Here is an 18945-nt window from a genome sequence, read left to right as displayed (position 1 = left end):
GGGACTGTAATTCTCCTTGACTGCTTTTGGGGAGGGTAAAACTGATCACCCACAGGTTTCCTATTTCAGAATTCAATAACTCCAGTCAATGTGGCTTGCTGCCGGACAGTGAAAATCCCATCACTTTAGAAAGAAAATGCCCACAGGAATTAACATGTACAAAACAGGAAACAGAAAAAGCAACAAATAATGCCAAGACTAGGGTCCTAAATCTTAACAGATATATTATTAGAGTCCTTTCAAAAATGTTCTCCCAAAGGAATAAGCCAGGGGAAAAGATGCCCCTACAGCCACCTTTACTATATAAAGAACTCAAAAAATAATTCATGCAAATGAAGGATTTCTAGAAATAAAAACAAGAGGGTGGCATTCAAAAACAACTTGTAAATACAGTAGGATTACAATTATCATGAGTAAAAACAATCTCCAATATGCCTTTTCCCTTTCATACTCTACTCCAAAAACATCCCCAAAATCTGCTTTGGGAAATAATGAGATTCCTTAATAACAGGTCAATAAATCATTTCAAAGTATTTCTCCAGTTGACCCAGTCACATAAGCCACCAGAGGCTAGCCATACTGAAAACAAAACCATGAGGATTCCAGTTGCTAACACCATGCTGGGCATTACTTAGGAAAGGATGAGTTGGGGTACATTTGTGAATTTGGTGGGAGGAGAAAGCTAACAGTGAATTTATCAAAGCCAGTGGAACATTGAGCTTATGAAATTAAAATGATCTGCTTCTCAACAACTAACCTGCTGATCGACACTTGTTCCTTCCCTTCTGCCATCACTTCCTCATTTACACACATTAGAAGTGGTCAAAGATTTCATCAGATGTGGTTTTGACAACAGCAGCAAAGTGCCTAAAGCCACAGATTTTAATTGAGCCCAAAATACAGATTTGGGGGAAAAAAGAACCAATCACAGCAGGAAGCGCTTTAAAAGAAAAAGAAGGAAACGTTATCTTGAGTAGTTACTTTGCACTTAGTTGTACTGTGCAAAAAGAAATGAAAAAGCTCCATAAAATGTCAGAATTAACCTATGGTTTCAGATTGCTTACAGGTGAAATTCTACCATCTGGATGGGCAGTTTGCCTGCATAAAAAAGAAGTAAACTCAAAGAAAAAAAAAGTAAAATCTTCTTCTGCCTGGTATCTTAACACAATAGATTCTAAAGGAAAGAGGACAGACCCAGAATAATCTCCAGACATTGACACACCATGCGTACGTCCACACACACCCACGTTCATGTACACACTGTGACAAAACTAAAGTTGGAATAAAGCAAGAGACCGAAATAAAATTCTGTTTCTTGGAACTCTGAGATTAATGAGAAATAAAAACCTAATCATTCTTAACCATATAATAGGGAAAAAAGATTTACTTTAAAGTCCTCAGTACATACCTGATGAGACTTTCTACTTTACTGAAACACTCTGAAAAATCAGAGCTAGTATATTAAAGTTTCTGTCTTTCCCTAACAAGGCATATTTATATTCTTTCTCTCTGCTAGGCTAGCAACTTTGGGAATTACAATTTCACTTTAAATAAACAGGAAACTGCCTCTTAGGAACTGCCTGAAGTTCTTTTATATCATTTGAGAGTGAAAATGCTTATAAATTTGACAATTTATAAACAAATATGCTTTCATTCTCCCTTTTTCTTAATCCTTATATGAACCCTTTTTTCCTTTTTCTTTTTTAACATCTGCCTCAGCAAAAAGATCTGACTTAGTGACAAACATTTTTTTAACCTAAAGATCAAATCTGAAATCAGGTCAGACCTCTGTTTAGTTTTTGTTTCTCATGTTGAGGGTGGGACAGAATTTTCAGTCTAACTTGAGGCGAGTAGGACAAAACATGGTACCAGGTTGGCACCAAATGGTTATTTGCCAATCTACCGTCACACATTGTGAAAGCAACACACAGAGGGTTTATAAATTAATAGCTCTCTGTACTGAATGCTTGTCGATATCTCTGTTCTGGGGTTTCTGGGTATCCATTTTGATTGTATGGTGTCTCTTAAAATTACGTTTGAAGCACAACACTAAACCAGAAGTGTTGAGTGAGAGAATTATGGGCACATTCCCAAACCCTTACACTAAACCACAAAGGGAATAGATTAAAAAGAAAAAGCACTAAAAAACCCAACCATCATCCAAAAAAAAAAAAAAAAAACCCAACCTGAATAGAGAAATAGAATACTTGCTTTTCTTTCGACCTTATGGGCAGCACACGGAGGGAGGCACCAGAAGATAAGCACAAATACGTGATGAAGAGTCGCCAAAAAGCATGTGGATGAATAAACTGTCCTGGCGTAAATTTGCCAGCTAGAGGACAGAACACAACATGCGGGGGCTTGGCTGTCCTAACATGTTTTACTATGTAAATTTAAATAGTCTTGAAAGGGAAAAGGAAAGAGGAGAAAAGGTGGAGGGCATATTTTAATATTAAAAAAAAAAGTTTGCCAGAAATTCTCATACTTGGGTCACACATAAAAGTACTTTCATTGCTGTTATAAAAAAAAAAAAGAATCTACTTCTTAGGCTAAAACTCGTCACATGTTTCCTATGATGGAAATTTAGGGGGGTGGTTTAAAGAGTTAAAGACTCCCTACCATTAATTTGCATCTGGTGCTTTTAGTGTGTGTGTGTGTTTTTTTCTTCCCTGAAAAGTTGGCAGAGCCGCCGATTTTCCATAATGCAAGCATTTGGGAATTGTGAGCGGAATGAAACCGATCCAATCTCCTGACTGCGACATGAATTTTCATTAATTACAACCTTGTCAGCAAAAGCATTATCAAAGCTGAATATGAAAATGCTAATGAGTCCTCATTTGCATATTTTTCTTTGTTGGAATGTCATTAATTATTACATTTTATGATGATGAATGCAGCTGTCGAAGCTCTCCGATGCATAATTAGCCATCAGAATGCCAGGAGCCGATCAGCATTTTTGGGTGAAAAAAAACAAATTTCACTTCCACTCTCGCCCCCCATCCCAACGCCACCCAACACACACACACTCTCACACTCACAGACACACAGGCACACACAGCCCTGATGACGACAGTCCTGAGGCCGGACGTTGGGGAAGTTGAAAATGACTCGGTTAGAGTGAATTAATTTTTGCTTTAAAATTTTGTTTTTAGCCGATAACGGTCTTATACAATAAAAGCAGTTCTTAATAAAAAAAAAATCGTTATTCCAGCTTAATTAATGCCACGCTTAATTATAACACCATGATGTCAGCGGTTTTAATTAAGTATTGGCTCCGTTACAAAAAAACTCCTCGCTGCAGTAAGAGCCACAATACGCAGATTTGTGCAAATCATTTCTGCAATTTTTTGGTCTTCCGTGGTTCATGAACTATTCAGATATTAACAGGCAGCATGAAAACTCCAGGCACACACGCGTGCGCAAGAGGGCGTGCACACACACAGCACACTCACACACACATCAAGCAAAGGGGAAAACTCGTACTTTCCTACTACATTACTTGAATAGACTTTAGAGCTTACCTACTTGACCACTTTTTTGAGCTAAAGTGTAAGTGAAGATGACAAAACATAGCTCATCCTCTCTCAGCCGCTGGGAACGGTGTTTATAAGTAAAAAAAGAAAAACAACACAGAGCAGATGGGACCATTACACATGACCAAACCAATCAATCACAGATGAAGGGCCCAGGTGCAGCGCAGCCGTGCAACAACGCACCATTTCACAGTCTGTCAGACACACACACACGGTCGTCCATGAGTGACCCTCCTCGGCTCCCCCCGGACCTCATCTGGAGCGCTGCGCCCCTCTCGCCTGCCTACGCTCCAACTGACGTCTTCATAATCGCCCTGTCTTTCTATCTGCCTTGGCTCCTGTGAAGAGAGGAGGATGGAAGGGGTGGTGACTGGGGGGAGGGGGAAGGGAGAATGGGGAGGGGAGATAAGGACAGGGGCTCACATCATTGTCACTTATGAGAAGTCCAGCCTTCTTCCTTCTGCCATCCCCACGGCCCCTCCCTCCCAAACCACCATCACAATCATTTCTGGAACCATCATTAAGCTCATTAATTTTTAAGGGTGACTGCTTGGTTCCTGCACCCCAACTGTCTGCCATTAGAAATAGAAATTTTTGTTTCTGAGTTTCTTGCCTGGGAGGAAGAAAGATGTGTGCAAGTCGACAAAGTCACAATTGGATTGAAATGTTAGAAATTAATTGGAAGTGGTTAGCAGTACTTTCCGTAGACCCCAAAATAGGTTCAAATGAAACCCTACTTACTCAAAAGCCTCTGAGGACCCAACTCTGTCACAATATTTTGTGTCTTAAATAATTTCCGTGGCCTTTGGCGTTCCTACATCACAGACTCCTCCAGGAATCACTGAACCCAAATGTAATTGTACATTTGAAGGGTCACAAGGTTATCCTGGCAACACAACCGAAACACCAACTCAGACAGGACAAGTTAAGGATAGGCTCCCTGTTTTAAACTCAGAATTCCTAATTCACAGCCTAACTCGACGCAGCCTTTAGCTTTCCATTCCTTAAAACAAGCAAACAAACAAAACTCAATGGCGAAGAGAGAAAGTGATCCCCAGAATGCAGAACAGGACAACAGTATACACCACTGAAGCCCACCTGCTCCCTTTGGAAAAAATCTCATCACATCACATCAAAAAAAAAGACTGCTTTTATTGATTCAATATATTCTTTAATTATGAGCTCCTTCCTCAGCCTAGGTAATTTATAACAAAGTTTTTGAGATCTGTTAACAGAGCACAAATAGTATAAGGCATTGGCTCTATGGACTCCAAGAACTGAAAATGGATACTTTCCCAGCTTTAGGAGATGACTGCTCACCCAGTGATTGAATGCTTTCAACAATTTCTAAGTTATTTTGCCCATTTGAAGATGAGATGGAGTTTAGGAAAGCACTCAAACCCTACAAAGAATAACTATGTGCCTGCAAAATAGCTTAAAGGATTTATGTCCCAAAATGCTCATGACATTTAGGCTTTACTGGAAAATTTACACTGAGAACAAGAAAAAGTTAATCAAAAAGAGACCATGCAATCCAGCCACTCTAAGGATTAAGTCGAGTGTCATTTATGTGCAGTTTCATGTAATGGTACAAAAATAAAAGAAAGAGTCCAGGCTAAGTTGGGTGAGAAAGGATCCCACCTAAAATCTGCATGCCATTCCATTTACAGGCAAAGGCAGTTTTACAGAACACCAGGCAGATTGGATTCGTTGAAATGAAAGCTTTGTCTCTTACATGGGCCCCACCATAAATCCAAACATGTTCTCAAAATGGTTTGATGACACACTTGTTTTTGGGTTTTTTTTTTCTTTTGAGGATTCAGTACGCTTCTCATCTCTTTACCATCTAATTTGTCTTTTGGAAACTTTTAAATATTGAAGTAATCAGGAATCTTTCTGTTCCCTAATGTGTCCATAATTTTTATGCTCAGTCCTTGCTAACAAGGGGACTTCATCTCTGAACTCCAGAAGGAAAACAGAGAACACATTGATGAAAATCTTCCATAGCTATGCAGAAAGGATCACCTTGTGTTTTGAATGTGCATTTTTTTCCTTCAAGGAGCAGACTCGACACATTTGCATTAATAAATTTCTATTTTCAAGCTCAATAGAAATTGCGGTACAAAAAGCAGATGTGTACGTTGGATTCTTTCAAATTAAATTTCCAAAAGCAGAGCCTATTCCAGCTCAAGATCAAAGGAACTAAAACATGATCTCCTCCCCCTTCCAATATAATTACAGAGATTTCATTTCTTTTGTTACAATGAGCACAACAGGTAAATCTCAAACCTGAAGGATAATGATCAGGTGCGGCAGCTCAGCTTGGCTGGGTTGCCGAGTTCCTGTGCTCAGGGTCCCTGCTGTTTAAACTACCACTCTACAGGAAGATGGGAAATGCCTGACGCTCCTCTCTACTTTATCCTTGGAGATCTGTTTCCTTTTTGACATCAACACTATGAAGAGTAGTTCTGAGATGGACACAACCCATCTTACAGCAGGCTTGTTCTAAAGGAGGGCCATATCCAGCCCAAAACACACATCAAGAAAAAAGCACATCGAAGGCATCTTCTATTGGAAGGCTACCTAAGAACCCTTTTGGAAGTAGATGGAGTATACATAATAAATAAAGGAGGAGTGACACTGTTATGAAATGTCATATCCTAGTCCTGTGAAAGGACAAGGCCCTGGGCAGGGAGAAGAGAGAGAAGCAAACCGCAAAGTCATCTAAAACTGAGGTCCGAAAGAAAATCTGTTCCACCTTGGAATGATTAGCATGATCTATTTCTTTGGGGAATATAGGTAAAGAGAGAACGAAATTTAATGTCAAAACCCACAAAAACAGAAAACTTTGGGAGAGAACACCCTCCAGGCTTAAACATCCTTGAGAGCGACTACATTCTACATATGTATTTCCATCTCGCTTTTAAAATTCCTGGTACCTCATTTCATCCTTTGCTGCCCATAGGCATCTGTTCCCCTCTAATTATTTGCCATTTAGAAAAACTCTGCTTAAATTCCTTGTGCATCTGGCCCTTGCTTAGTGTATATTTGTGATGCTTAAATATGGTGCTTGATATTAGAGCAGCCTTGCATTTAAGTACAAAAACTTTCTCATCCCAGAAAAATGTTTCAATATCCTCTCTCCCAAAATGTATACGCAAAGTAAATTCAATATTGCCAGGATTTTACAAAATAAGTATGTACACCTATATATATCATGTGTGCGCGTGCACACACACACACTCCTCAAAGACTTGGCTTTTGGTAAACAAAGCTTCTAGTGTATCTTCCAGCCAATGCCTTCACAATACAAATGCCAGTAATAATGTCCTTTCCAAAATAGAGCCTTTTCATTTTAAGTAGCTAGGGTCTCCTAGCTTCTGAATTACTTTTGCTAGCCTATGAAATGGAATATGATTGTTTTGCATAGAAATATCCTTATTTTAAGGATACTGCCTTTTGAGAATACAGGGGGAAAAAACTTGAAAAGTTAGACATAGTTTGGTAGCATCAAAAACCCAAAATCAAACAGGTTTAATTCCTTCCTACATCTCTTCCACGTAGCCTTTCTCTTTGCCCACCCCTTCACCCTTCCATCCTTCTTCTCTCTCTTCCTCCCTCCATACTCCCTCCCTTAAAGAAGAGGTACTGTATGAGGGAGAAGCATTGGGTTGAGAACATGGAAACTTGGCTTCTAAATTTAGTTTTGTCAAAACTAGGTGGGGTCGGTTTTCTTATCTGAATTGGCGTAAATGATCCCTAGGCTGAGGAATAATTACTATTAGTAATATGAGGAGGAGTAGTAGTAATAATAATAACAATAGTTTAATCTGTGCTAAACAGTTTGCAGTGCAGTGGGGGGACCAGCAGCATGGATTTCAGAGTCAAAGTGCCTGGGTTTGAATCCCAGATCCACCTCTATTGAATTGACAACCCTGGCAACCTACTGTATATCTCAGTGCCTCTGTGTTCTCATCAAAAAAAATGGGACCACTAGCAACATCTATGTCATGTGATTGTTGTGAGGACAAGTAAATTAAGACATTAAAGGCATTCAGAACATGTATTTATTTATTCTTTATCATCTGTTTCCACCACAATGTAAGTTTCACTCAGAAAAGGAATATCTTTTGTTCACTACCATACTCACATAGCCTAAAATAGTGCCTGGCACCTGGTATGAAGTTGGTAAATAAACAACTGTTAGTGAATGAATGAATGGATGGGTGAACAGGCAAAGAAACATGCCTCATTCCGCGAGAACCAAGGATTCTAAGACTGAACTATTAAATATCTAGTAGGTGTAATTCATATGGTACTCTGCATGACCTCTGCCTTCAGAAAACTGGCAATTTATTGTGGGAATGAAGCTAAGCATAAACAACTATAGTTATAAACTATAGAGGAAAAATCACATTGGAAGTATATGAGATGAATACTTTGGAGGACAGGGGAAAGATAGCTCAATTCTGGGGGATGGGGAGTGGAACCTTCCTACCCCATGACTCCTCCAAGAAAACTCTCAGAAAACATTAACAACCACCACTAAGTAGTTAAAGGCAATAGACAATGTTAGTTCTCGTCGTCCTTGACCATCAAAAAGATGCTCTTATCCCCGCCTTCTTAAAAATATGCTTGACATGGCTTCCATGAAATCACATTTCCTTTTTCTCCCACTCCTTGGGCATTCTCTTTCATTCTCACCCAAAAGCCTTTAAATGTTGAGAATTCTTCAATTGCTAAACTGTAGGTCCACTTGTTACTCAAGACACCATATGCAAGCTCATACCTCCAGCTGACATCTGTATGCTGAAGACCCCTTCAGTTGTAACCTTTTGCCCAGATTTCTCTGAGCTTTGCAATCTTAACTCCAACTGCCACTTGATATCTTCACTTGAATTTTTTAAAAGTACCTCAAACTTAATACCAAACTCATGATCTTCTTCTTTTACACCTAGACATTTACTAATGTTCCCTGGAGGTTCACAGAAATTGAAGAAGAAATGAAATTATATTTATTAAGAATCGCCTATTTCTAGCTTCTGTACTAGATGCATATATCTCATTTAATCTTCATTACAATGCTCTGAGGTAGATATTATTATTTTCATTTTTAAGATGAGAGTCGTAAGGCTCAGAGAAATTGCCTCCATTTCATCACAAACCATGGATATCATGCTCCAAGGCTCAAAATTAAAATTAAGAGAATGAATAATGTTTGGTGTCAAGAAACAATCTTCTTCCCTTAGTTTAAGCCTTATAGCCTAGAAGGGATTGTTACACTGGGCCTCCTGATTACACTGGAGAGAGATTTTGGTGAAGTAATGAGAGGTCCACCCAGGGGAAGAAGGGAACACCTTCATCAGATAAAAACAGACAATAAACAAGTAGAAAACTTATAGAAAAGAAATATAAATGGGAAAAAAATTAAAAGATAACTGTAAAAAGTGATATTAAATATGTTTTATCAACGAAAAGCTACAAAGATGGAAATTTTTAAAATCAGTAAATATATCCATAATAAAAACAGGAAAAGAAGAACCACAAAAGCTCCACAGAAAGCACGTAAGTGAAATGAATCCTTGGCAGGGTTGTCCAAAATGAAACAACCTTGCACGGTGGCTGAAGCTCTCTGCCCTGAGCTGTGGGCCACACACAACACCAGCACCACACCTTTTACGAAGTCTTCTCCTCCATTTTCCTTTGGGAGTCCCTGCAGAAACCACAAGTCCTGTGACATTTTTGCGCAACGTGAATTGCTATACTTTATACCCTGGCTTAGGACAAAACACGTACACATTCTTGGTCATAGGTGACATACCAGACCATCATATTGCTCTCACTCAAGAAGAGACTTCCATCTCTTCCACGGTCATTCTTGAAAATCCCATTTATTTGACTGGCTCATCAGCAAGTCTTCCACAATCCAAGTGACTTGCCCCCAATCCCTAAATCTGCAGATTCTACTGTTTCTTGACATGGTCTATCAGAGACTATTAAAGCTTAGCTGGCTCAGCTGTTCATAGGCAGGTAATGGCTGCCTGTCTCCTTGGAGTGAAGACTTCTGTGGTTGGAATTCCTCTCTCTGCATATGGCTGGCTGGGGATTCCCAGACAGAGGGAATTAGATGTGTTGACCTTAAATTTTACATACTATGTTATTCATATAATATTAATATGAGAACATTCATCTCCCTGTATCCACAGTTTTAGACCTTTGATCTCTCCAGCTGTCAAGGACAAATATTTTTCCAGCAGAGAGTAAAGTGGATCAAATACTTATCTTTATCAATCTCAGATCCTGTTGCATTTTCTGGCCCACTAGAGAGAATTTCTTTCTTCCAATACTTGCCATACCAAACTGACCATGATTTGTTGTAGGAAAGGACTGCGTGTAAGTGAGGCAGGCAGAATAGGTAAAAAGGCAGTTAACCTTTTGGCTCTCACCTAGCAGGCACAACCCTGACAAAGGGTATATGTCCAAGTTTTCCACCAGCAAACTGGGAAAGGTAGGCTCCAAGAGCAAAAACAACTATGTTTGGGCACCCAAATCAAAGATTCCACTTGCTTGCCAAGCAAACCTCCAAGATAGATATCCTGCTGAAGATAAATGAGTGGTCCAATTATCACAGAGGTACCAAGCAGTGAAGCTGGATGTCAAACTCCACTCTAACACCAAACTCAGAGCTTTTCCCATGCCAATACTTAGAAGCATAAAAGAGGAAAACAGCTAGTAAAAGAAAAGAGTAGTGAAAAGAACAGAAAGAGAGTTCATCAGTTTTGACACTGTGGACATTGAGGGAGGTGGGTTTCAAAAGACAAAAAGAAGAGGCTAGGGAAAAAAACATGATATTTGAAGCCGTGCTACCTTAGAATATGTCAAACTACCTGTAAGAATAAGTAGTTTCAGGAAATCTCTTGGACTAGACCCCAGTGAGGTGCTGATGCGTAGGCCTGAAATGTGTCCCAATTTTAACATGACCCCAAGGGACTTGAAGTAAGTGATCTATGAGCCACACTTTGACAATCTCTGCCAGAGAGGAGTAGATCCATTCACACATTTATATGTAGAGCAAAAAGCAGTCAGGGGAGAAAGAGGAGATGAAAGAAAATACAAAGGGAAAGATTTCTGGAAAAAGATTCCAGGATACACAAATTAAAATAAGCTAAAAGATGTAAATACTGAGGGTTGTCAAGAGAATAAAGAAGGGACACATCCTCTTCTAAGACATGAGAAAAGAAGAAGCCAGTTGAAGTTTGATGGCAGATACTCTAAGATCAACTACCCCAAAATAAGCAACACATTTGAGAAGTCTGACATCTCTCCTAAAATTCTAGGACTCCTGTTTGACTCTGTGGTCCGTGTGAGAAGTGCTGGACCCACCTAGGAGGTGGCAGGCTTGAACTCAACAGTGAAGACCCGGAGCAAAGAAGACAGCCAGTGGTGGACGGTAATTAAAGGAAAAATGAGTTAGACCCAGGCCATCTCCACAGGCAGTCTGGAAACTTCTTTCTAGATTAAATTGGAGGTACTGGGATGGTCTCCCAAGACCCCACGTTTCTTTGATTTCAACAAATCCTAACGCGACACAGATATTCAAAATGACTTGTGGACAGTAGGACAGAAAAAGTCAAGTGGTCTTCCAAAGATACAGCAGCTAGAGAAGCAAGAGGATATAAGGAGACAGAAAGGCAGGGGTGGAATGTCATGGAAAATCAATACTGTGAAAGTCAATACAAAAGGCAGATTGGAAATTTCGGTTTTCAGCACTTAAAAATGATAATCCTCATTGATAACAGTGAAGAAAGATTTGTATTTATTCATCCTCTCCATCAGATCTAATAAGTGGCAGAGGGGAAGAAGAAAGTAAGACCCAGTGAAGACCTTCCATGTGTCAAATCTTGGGCTAGGTCCTTTCAAAACATTGAGAAGTAGGCCTTGTTTTCTCCATCCCATAAGCAAAAAATGAAGGCCAGGAATTTAAGGGGTTGAGCCAGGGTGCAAACCATATCTGCAATACTTTCAATGAATATTGAAACAGGGTCCCACAAAAAGTAAACAAACTAACTACATTAACAGAGACACTGACTTTCAGAGACATCGACTATTCACTCACCCCTCTCCATTGAGAATAAACCTCACTTTGATTCTCCTTGAATTCTTTTTTTCTTTCTTTCTGCTTTTTCTCCCCAAATCCCCCCAGTACACAGTTGTATACTTTAGTTGTGGGTCTTTCTACTTGTGGCACACGGGATGCCGCCTCAGGGTGGCCTGATGAGCAGTGCCACGTCCGAGCCCAGGATCCGAACCAGCCAAACCCTGGGCCGCCGAAGCAGAGTACACCAACTTAGCCACTCGGCCACGGGGCCAGCCCCTGAGTCTCCTTGAATTCTGATTCTCAAATTCTTCTAAATGCTTTCATATTATCTTACTTAAGTTTGTCACAGATTGTAAACTACTTGGGTGTAAACACTGGCCTGAAGTCCACCGAGGAGTCCAATTCTAGGCCAGCAGCGCAGCTGGCAAATGCAAGCCCTCACCAGATGCGGGCATTCCTATTAACAAAGCAACAGGTCCTACATGCATCCGCCTCTCTCATCCCTTATTAAAAATAATGATGATGGTATTTGCCCTTGACTTTTGTGATCCTTAATCACTCTTCTTGTAAGGACTTTTTCTTTATTACTATGGTTTAACAGTATGCTGAAATGTAAAAAAGAAAAAAGAAAAAAGTACAGCAGACAATAGTGTGGTCCTTCAAGCCTCGCTTTTTGTTTCCATATAATTTTATCTTACATTTACTTCTGATACTTTTTACCTGTCACATCTACCTGCACGGTCGGAGAAGCAGTCAGGTCTGCTGGTTAAGAACCCACGCTTCAGAGCCCAGCAGGACTGTGTGCAAATCCCCAACATATCCCTAACCAACCGGGAGTGTGCCCTGCCCGCATTATTTTAACCTCTGTCCCTCACTTTCCTTATTCATAAAATGAGGATAATAAATACTTCTCACAAAGGGCTGCTGTGAGATAAAATATGCAAATAACAGCACAGTGTTTGGCCCACAGTAAGAGCAAATACCGAGTGGCTATTGTTAGCACACTGGGATATTGATACACCTATTTATGGACATTAGCAATAAATATTACAGGCGCTGCTGAACAAAGGTCACTGTCATCATTTAGAATTTAGTGCTGATGGAGCACGGATTTAATTTGCTCTATGTGGACAAGTAAGCTTTATATTTGTAACATAGATATAAAGACTGGCCCTTAATCTGGACTGTTTTGAAAATGCATGCCTTTGGTGACATGAAAAGAGAAGGGAGAACCACGAGATTAAATGTTTCTCCAATACACCCGACTGTGTGCTGATGATGACAGCAACATCTAGGCAAGAAGCACCACACATTTTCAACTGTACGGATTTGTATTATGTTAAGAGGAAAAATATATCACCTCGGTGCCTCCCAAGGCTTTTCGCTTTTGCTATTATATTTTAGCTCCAAACCAGCCTCCTTGTTTTACGACCTCTTCCCTCCGCACCTTTCTCTCTGCTTGTGTCCCTTATGTGCCCAATCATCCATGTGCACGACGCTGACAGAGCCATTTCCCCTTCAGCTGTTACGCCTGAGTAGTTTTCCAGTCCTTTATATGCTAATATTTAAAGGTATAATTCCTACCCGCTTGCAACTTTTATTCTAAAGGAAACAAAACAAATCAGGCTAAGATGGCCAGAGTACAATCAATTTTTCAAATAACTCTCACACATCAAATAGTTTCATTCAATGCTTTCAAAATTGTAGCACAAATTCAAACAAATGTTTCTTCATTCACAGTGCTCAACTCTGTTGCTCCTGCTTCTCCACACTGACTTCTAGTATCCTCTTTATTAATTCCACCAAAAGTGTTCACTGTAATAAAACTCATTTACAATAATTAATTTTGAGTGACAAGTAAATGTCTAGTTTCAATCACTAGGTAGAATATTTTGTTTGTTTGTTTACAAGGTAAAAAACGTCAAGCAAGTTTTTCGTTTGGTGATATGGTTAAAACGCTCCAAGGAGGACTCCTGGTTCTGCTAATTCCCATCTTAAAAACAGGAATATAGGGGGGCTGGCCCCGTGGCCGAGTGGTTAAGTTCACGCACTCCGCTGCAGGCGGCCCAGTGTTTCATTGGTTCGAATCCTGGGCGCGGACATGGCACTGCTCATCAAACCACGCTGAGGCAGCGTCCCACATGCCACAGCTAGAAGGACTCACAACGAAGAATATACAACTATGTACCGGGACGCTTTGGGGAGAAAAAGGAAAAAAATAAAATCTTTAAAAAAATAAATAAAAAATAAAAAAACAGGAATATAGGACAACCCATCTTCGTGGATCACCTTTCAAGGGTTCTCAGCTAACATTACAGATAAGCCCAGTACTCTTACGGGGTACCGACCTGATGAACTAGAAACACTGATGGCGGTGAACTTCAGGTGTGGCACGCTCATTGCTAAGCCCAGTGCCTGGCACAGAGTGAGCAATGAATAAATACAAAGTATGGATAACCTCCAACTTTGCCTGTCAATACGCTGAGTTATCAATAAATCTACCTGCAGTCATCAGACCAGAACTGGAAATGATTGCAAAGTTATTTTTATTAAATAGTCTTTGATTTGGCTCAAGGATACTGGCAAATGCTGAGACTGTAACCATTTGGACTACAGATGCTTCTGGCTCATTTTCAAAACCACTAGCGACATGTTTATTGGTTGTCTCTCCGCACCTGAATAAAAGCTGTACAAGGGCAAGCATTATCTTCTGCTCTGTTTCCAGATGTGTCCCAAGTGCCTGGCGCACAGTCAGTCCTGAGCACGGATTTGCTGAATGAATGACACATGTTGAACATGGATTGCAAGGCCCTGCACAGCTGGTTCGTGGACTTGGAGAACCGATTCCTCACACGCTCCCTCTTCCAGCCCTCGGAAAGACATGCCCAATCCCTTCCCTTACTGCTAGTCTTCTGCAGATGTGACTCCCTAGGCCTCGAATGTTCCTCCATCTCGTTGCCACGCCAGTTCCCCTCGCCGGACTGTCTCCTTCTGATCATTCAGATCTGAACTTAGAGGTCAACTTCTCCAACTTCTTCCAGGCTATGTCGCTCCCAGCCTGGAGCTCCCATAGCTCCTCTTGGCCTGTTTACCTCCTGTGTCTTCCACTAGACACGAAGTAACTCCACAGATGTGGTATTCAAGGGTCTATGCCCAGCACTAAGCTATGCCAAGTATTTGGCACAAAGTTGGTGCTCAATAAATCTTTGATGAATAGAATTAATGAATGACCTAAAGACTGAAAACTAATATATGAAAGAACCATGAGAAGCACGTGTCTACATCCAGAGCAACTGACACTAGTCAGTGCATATGACGGAAGTCAAATACGCTTACAAACAAGATAATATAAAATCCAGTCAAGCAATATGTTGTTGAACCTTTCTGTAAGTTACAGGTATTCTCAGCCTGTTAACAGTAGGACAGGCCTTCAGATAAAACTTCACCAATCAAGATTGTGTGATTAGAAAAGAAGTTCATGGGTAAAAAAATGGTTATTAATATCCTGAGAAATAATTTCACATGATTAATGATTTAACTACTTTATTCATTCAAATACAAGAACTTTAATTCTCTCTAAAGGTTACATTTTTCAACTGCAAAAAATTCTAAATAAAAGCAGGTATTAATAATGTCAATGATAAAATGGAACATGACATGTGCAGCAAGTAAATACCTAAATTCCATACATTTTCTTTAACTTTGGGCCACATATTACAAAATGCACAGAAGCCCTTTAACGGATTTTCTCTCTGAAATCTAACTTTATTAAATTAAATATACAGAATTCAACAGAACACAGAAGTCTATCTACTACTGTGGCCAACATGTTAGCTGGGAGCCTCATGAGAACCCAGGCTACGAAACTATAGCTCTGAGCAGCCTGGGCTCAGCTCTGCATCCATAATGTGATCAAAACATCATGTAAGTATGAAAAACCCAAATCAGACAAAAACAGCTCTGTCATTTCAAAGGTGAAAGAAGACATAACAAGATATCTTTATTATCTACCTCACCACTTCACAGAGTATGAAGAAAAAAACCCTCATAAAATCAAACTATAACAACTTGGGGCTTGTGTTCCTTCTATTGAACAGGTTGCCTTAAAAAAAGCATTTTATTGTGGGGCCGGCCCGGTGGCACAGCGGTTAAGTTCGCACGTTCCGCTTCTCAGCGGCCCGGGGTTCGGTGGTTCAGATCCTGGGTAGGGACATGGCATCACTTGGCAGGCCATGCTATGGTAGGCGTCCCACATATAAAGTAGAGGAAGATGGGCACGGGTGTTAGCTCAGGGCCAGGCTTCCTCAGCAAAAAAGAGGAGGACTGGCAGTAGTTAGCTCAGGGCTAATCTTCCTCAAAAAAAAAAAAAAGAAATTTATTGTGTACAATCAATTGTACAAGATAGCAGAGATAATATTACAAAGTATAACAGAATCACCCAAGTCCTTGAGAAAAACATACTTGCTTACAACCAATTTTGAGGCTAATTTCATAGCATTCTTAGCTACTTCTCTAATTGCTCTGCATAAGGCAAAGCTTTCCTCTTCGCTGTCATTTAGTCTTAGCTGTATATTACAAAAAATAATAAATGGATGTTCTTTTTGAAATATTTATAGTGCCGACGTTCTTCTAATTTGGCTTGCCTTTCCTCTAAATTAGTGAAAATCTGTTAACGTTTTTCCTAAGAAAAATCATTGCCACTGCAGATACATAATGTTTAATTGTGAATTTACAACAATGAATGTCTGTCATTCACAGCATTATTGCAGAGGCAAACCTTTAGGGTCATTAGATTAAAGCCTATCAATTTGAAGGACAAATAAGATAAAAAATAGAGATCAGTTCAGCCCTTCCTGAAAGCACGCCCAATTTTAACCTATTAAAAATTAGCTGTTTTCTTTGACTTAAAAACGTTATTAATTAATGGCATAAAAATATCTTCATGGTAAATAGGTGTTAAGTAGGTGATGACTCACTTTTATTGCGTGAAAAAAGAAGGATTTAAAAATAAGTATTCAGTTTGAGCAAAATAAACAGTTTTGAAAACTAAAATGACAGTTCTTGGAAGAGATGTGAAGGTCAGAGATTCTCAAACCTGGCAGGACAGCAGGGTCACCAAATGCACGTTTAAATTAGATGCTTGGATCCCAGCCCAGACCTCCAAATACAGAACGTCAGTAGGTGGAGCCCAGGCATCTGGATTATGGGAACGGTCCAGAGGTAACACACAGAGAGCAAGGGTGAAGACCTACAAGATGCGGCCATAGATCCTTACAGCGTTCAGGGACCATGGGCTGACAGCTAAAGAATGCCATTCACCAGATACACTTTGGTGTCAGATATACAAGGACATTAAGGAATAGTGGGATCAAACAATATTCCAAGTAAATATAGGCCGAGATGCACCAAAGTTTCTTTCTGGGATGCTCTGTCCAGCTCTTGCGTCTCTTTTCACATTAGTCACACAGCACTTGCAGGTGGAGTTGCTATGTTTATAGTTGTCTCATGCATCTTAATTAGGGAGACCTCAATAAGACTGCAGACTCACCCAGGGCAGGGACCAAGTCTGACAGTCCCCAAACGAATTATCTATCCCCAGAGAAAGAACCAATGAAATTGCAACTGGTTCTAAATGAAAGATGGAGATATGAGGAAAGAAATGGTGCTGTAGCCTTGTTGGTCCTTCTTCTATGGATGAACTCGGGTGTCTACTAGTAGCTTTCAGAGACGCTTAAATACAGAACAGTTACATAAGAGAATCAAGGGCTCAGAGGGGATCTGTGCCAACCAAAGGACCTACAGTCCCAGTAGGAAAGGTGGCACTGGAGATTAATTTTATATAGAAAGTTTTGGCCATAAGAACAAGGTACCGTAGAACAAAACTTCAGTGGATGAATGTTTCTGTTCCCCTCCTACATGCCTGGAAATAATGTCCCTGATACATCTCTCCTATTCCAGTCTTAGCTGCTGAAGCAGTATCTGAAGGTGGGAAGAAGGGACCACAGTGGAACCCTCCTCACAGCAGTATTTGCATTAATGAGAGTCTTAAAGTAACCTCTGAACACAAAGCAAAGAAAGATTAATTCTGGTAAGAGAAACGGAAAGGTCTTTTAAGTAACTGAGGGTTACTGGGCCCTAAAGTTTATGGAGGCAAAGAGTAGAACATGGGGTAGTCCAAAGCGAGATAAGGGTCGTTAGCCTGGGATGGGAGATGTGTGCACCACAAGGTCGAAATGCAGGAGGTGGGGAATACGGAGAAAGGAAATGGCATATTTGAGAACACAGCCTCTCATCTGCCCAGGGCAAGAACTCCGTGAATCCCAAAAGAGTGCTGGAAGTCAGGGATTCCTAAATTCATTCACAGGCAGGCAATAGGGAGCAATGAGCAAGGAGTTTGGTTTGGAGCACTGGGGAGACGAGTGAGCCTGGGAAGAGAAAGATCCACATCTGAGCACTAGGAAAAGGAAGCAGGACCCCACAGTGAGGACAGCACAGCAAACAGATGAAGCTGCTCTTCTCCACATATTCTCCACCAAGAAGCCAGTCAAAAATAAGACCAGGAATGATAAACAAAATTAAGTCAATAGCCTTTCTTTACCTGGCATGAGGTAGGGTTGCTTACAGGAGTGAGGGAGAAATAATTTCAAAAGCCCTAAGTACATGTCCGTCTTTTTCAGTGCTGTGTTCCAGGACTTAGCACACTGCCTGGTTCTAAGTACCCAATCAATCCTGGATGAATCGATGACTCAGTGAAGACATTGGAAACAATAATAAGACCTAATAAATATTTAACAAATATTAATAAACATTAAACACTGGGCACAATAGGGTAACTCTTAGACTGAGAACTTGGAAGACAAAAAAGATGCCTTGGTTATTCAAATGCAACTTAGGATAATGTTTTTAAGTACACTAGCTTTTCCTCTTTAAGGGTAAATTTCAAAGGGGCTAATCTAAGGAATTAACTAGATAAAACGAACCCATAAAAATATTTTCAACCATTCTAAGAAACATAGCTAACTCTTTTTCCCCTCCTTCTCAGCTTCTTCTTCATTCTTCTAACTTTTTCAAGATTTTTAGGTGACTACTGCTAAGCTTTAGGGTTTTATCAGTTTTCCTTCTCTCCTTTTCATCACCTGTTTTGGCATGATCCTGATTTCTTTCGTATTTCTTCATTCTCCCTTGGGAAATTTATGTCTGTTTCTGGCATCTGTCCCCCAGCCTCCTTTGTGAACACTGAGGTGAAAAATTCATTTATTTTTTAGCAGTTTCTCCATTGCCTGTCAATAAATTACCCTTTCTATCTCTTCGAGG

The 18945-nt window shown here is 40.2% G+C and overlaps 1 protein-coding gene across 15 annotated transcripts in view; it reads right to left on the bottom strand.

Annotated features, from left to right (window-relative positions):
- Positions 1-18945, bottom strand: part of TCF4 (transcription factor 4) — a 347611-nt gene that overhangs the window by 189229 nt on the left and 139437 nt on the right. Inside the window, exon 1 of one of the 15 annotated variants that reach the window (XM_046671269.1) lies at positions 2224-2283. The exons of the other annotated variants lie outside the window; for them this stretch is intronic. The gene's annotated coding sequence lies outside the window, so the exon portion shown is untranslated. Of the gene's footprint in view, positions 1-2223; positions 2284-18945 lie in introns of those variants that run through there. 15 annotated transcript variants of the gene reach the window in all.

This window comes from Equus quagga, chromosome 9 (genome assembly GCF_021613505.1).
Source record: "Equus quagga isolate Etosha38 chromosome 9, UCLA_HA_Equagga_1.0, whole genome shotgun sequence".
Taxonomy (NCBI): Eukaryota; Metazoa; Chordata; class Mammalia; order Perissodactyla; family Equidae; genus Equus; species Equus quagga.
Note: the sequence above shows the minus strand (reverse complement) of the source record. Positions and strands in the feature narration are given on the sequence as shown.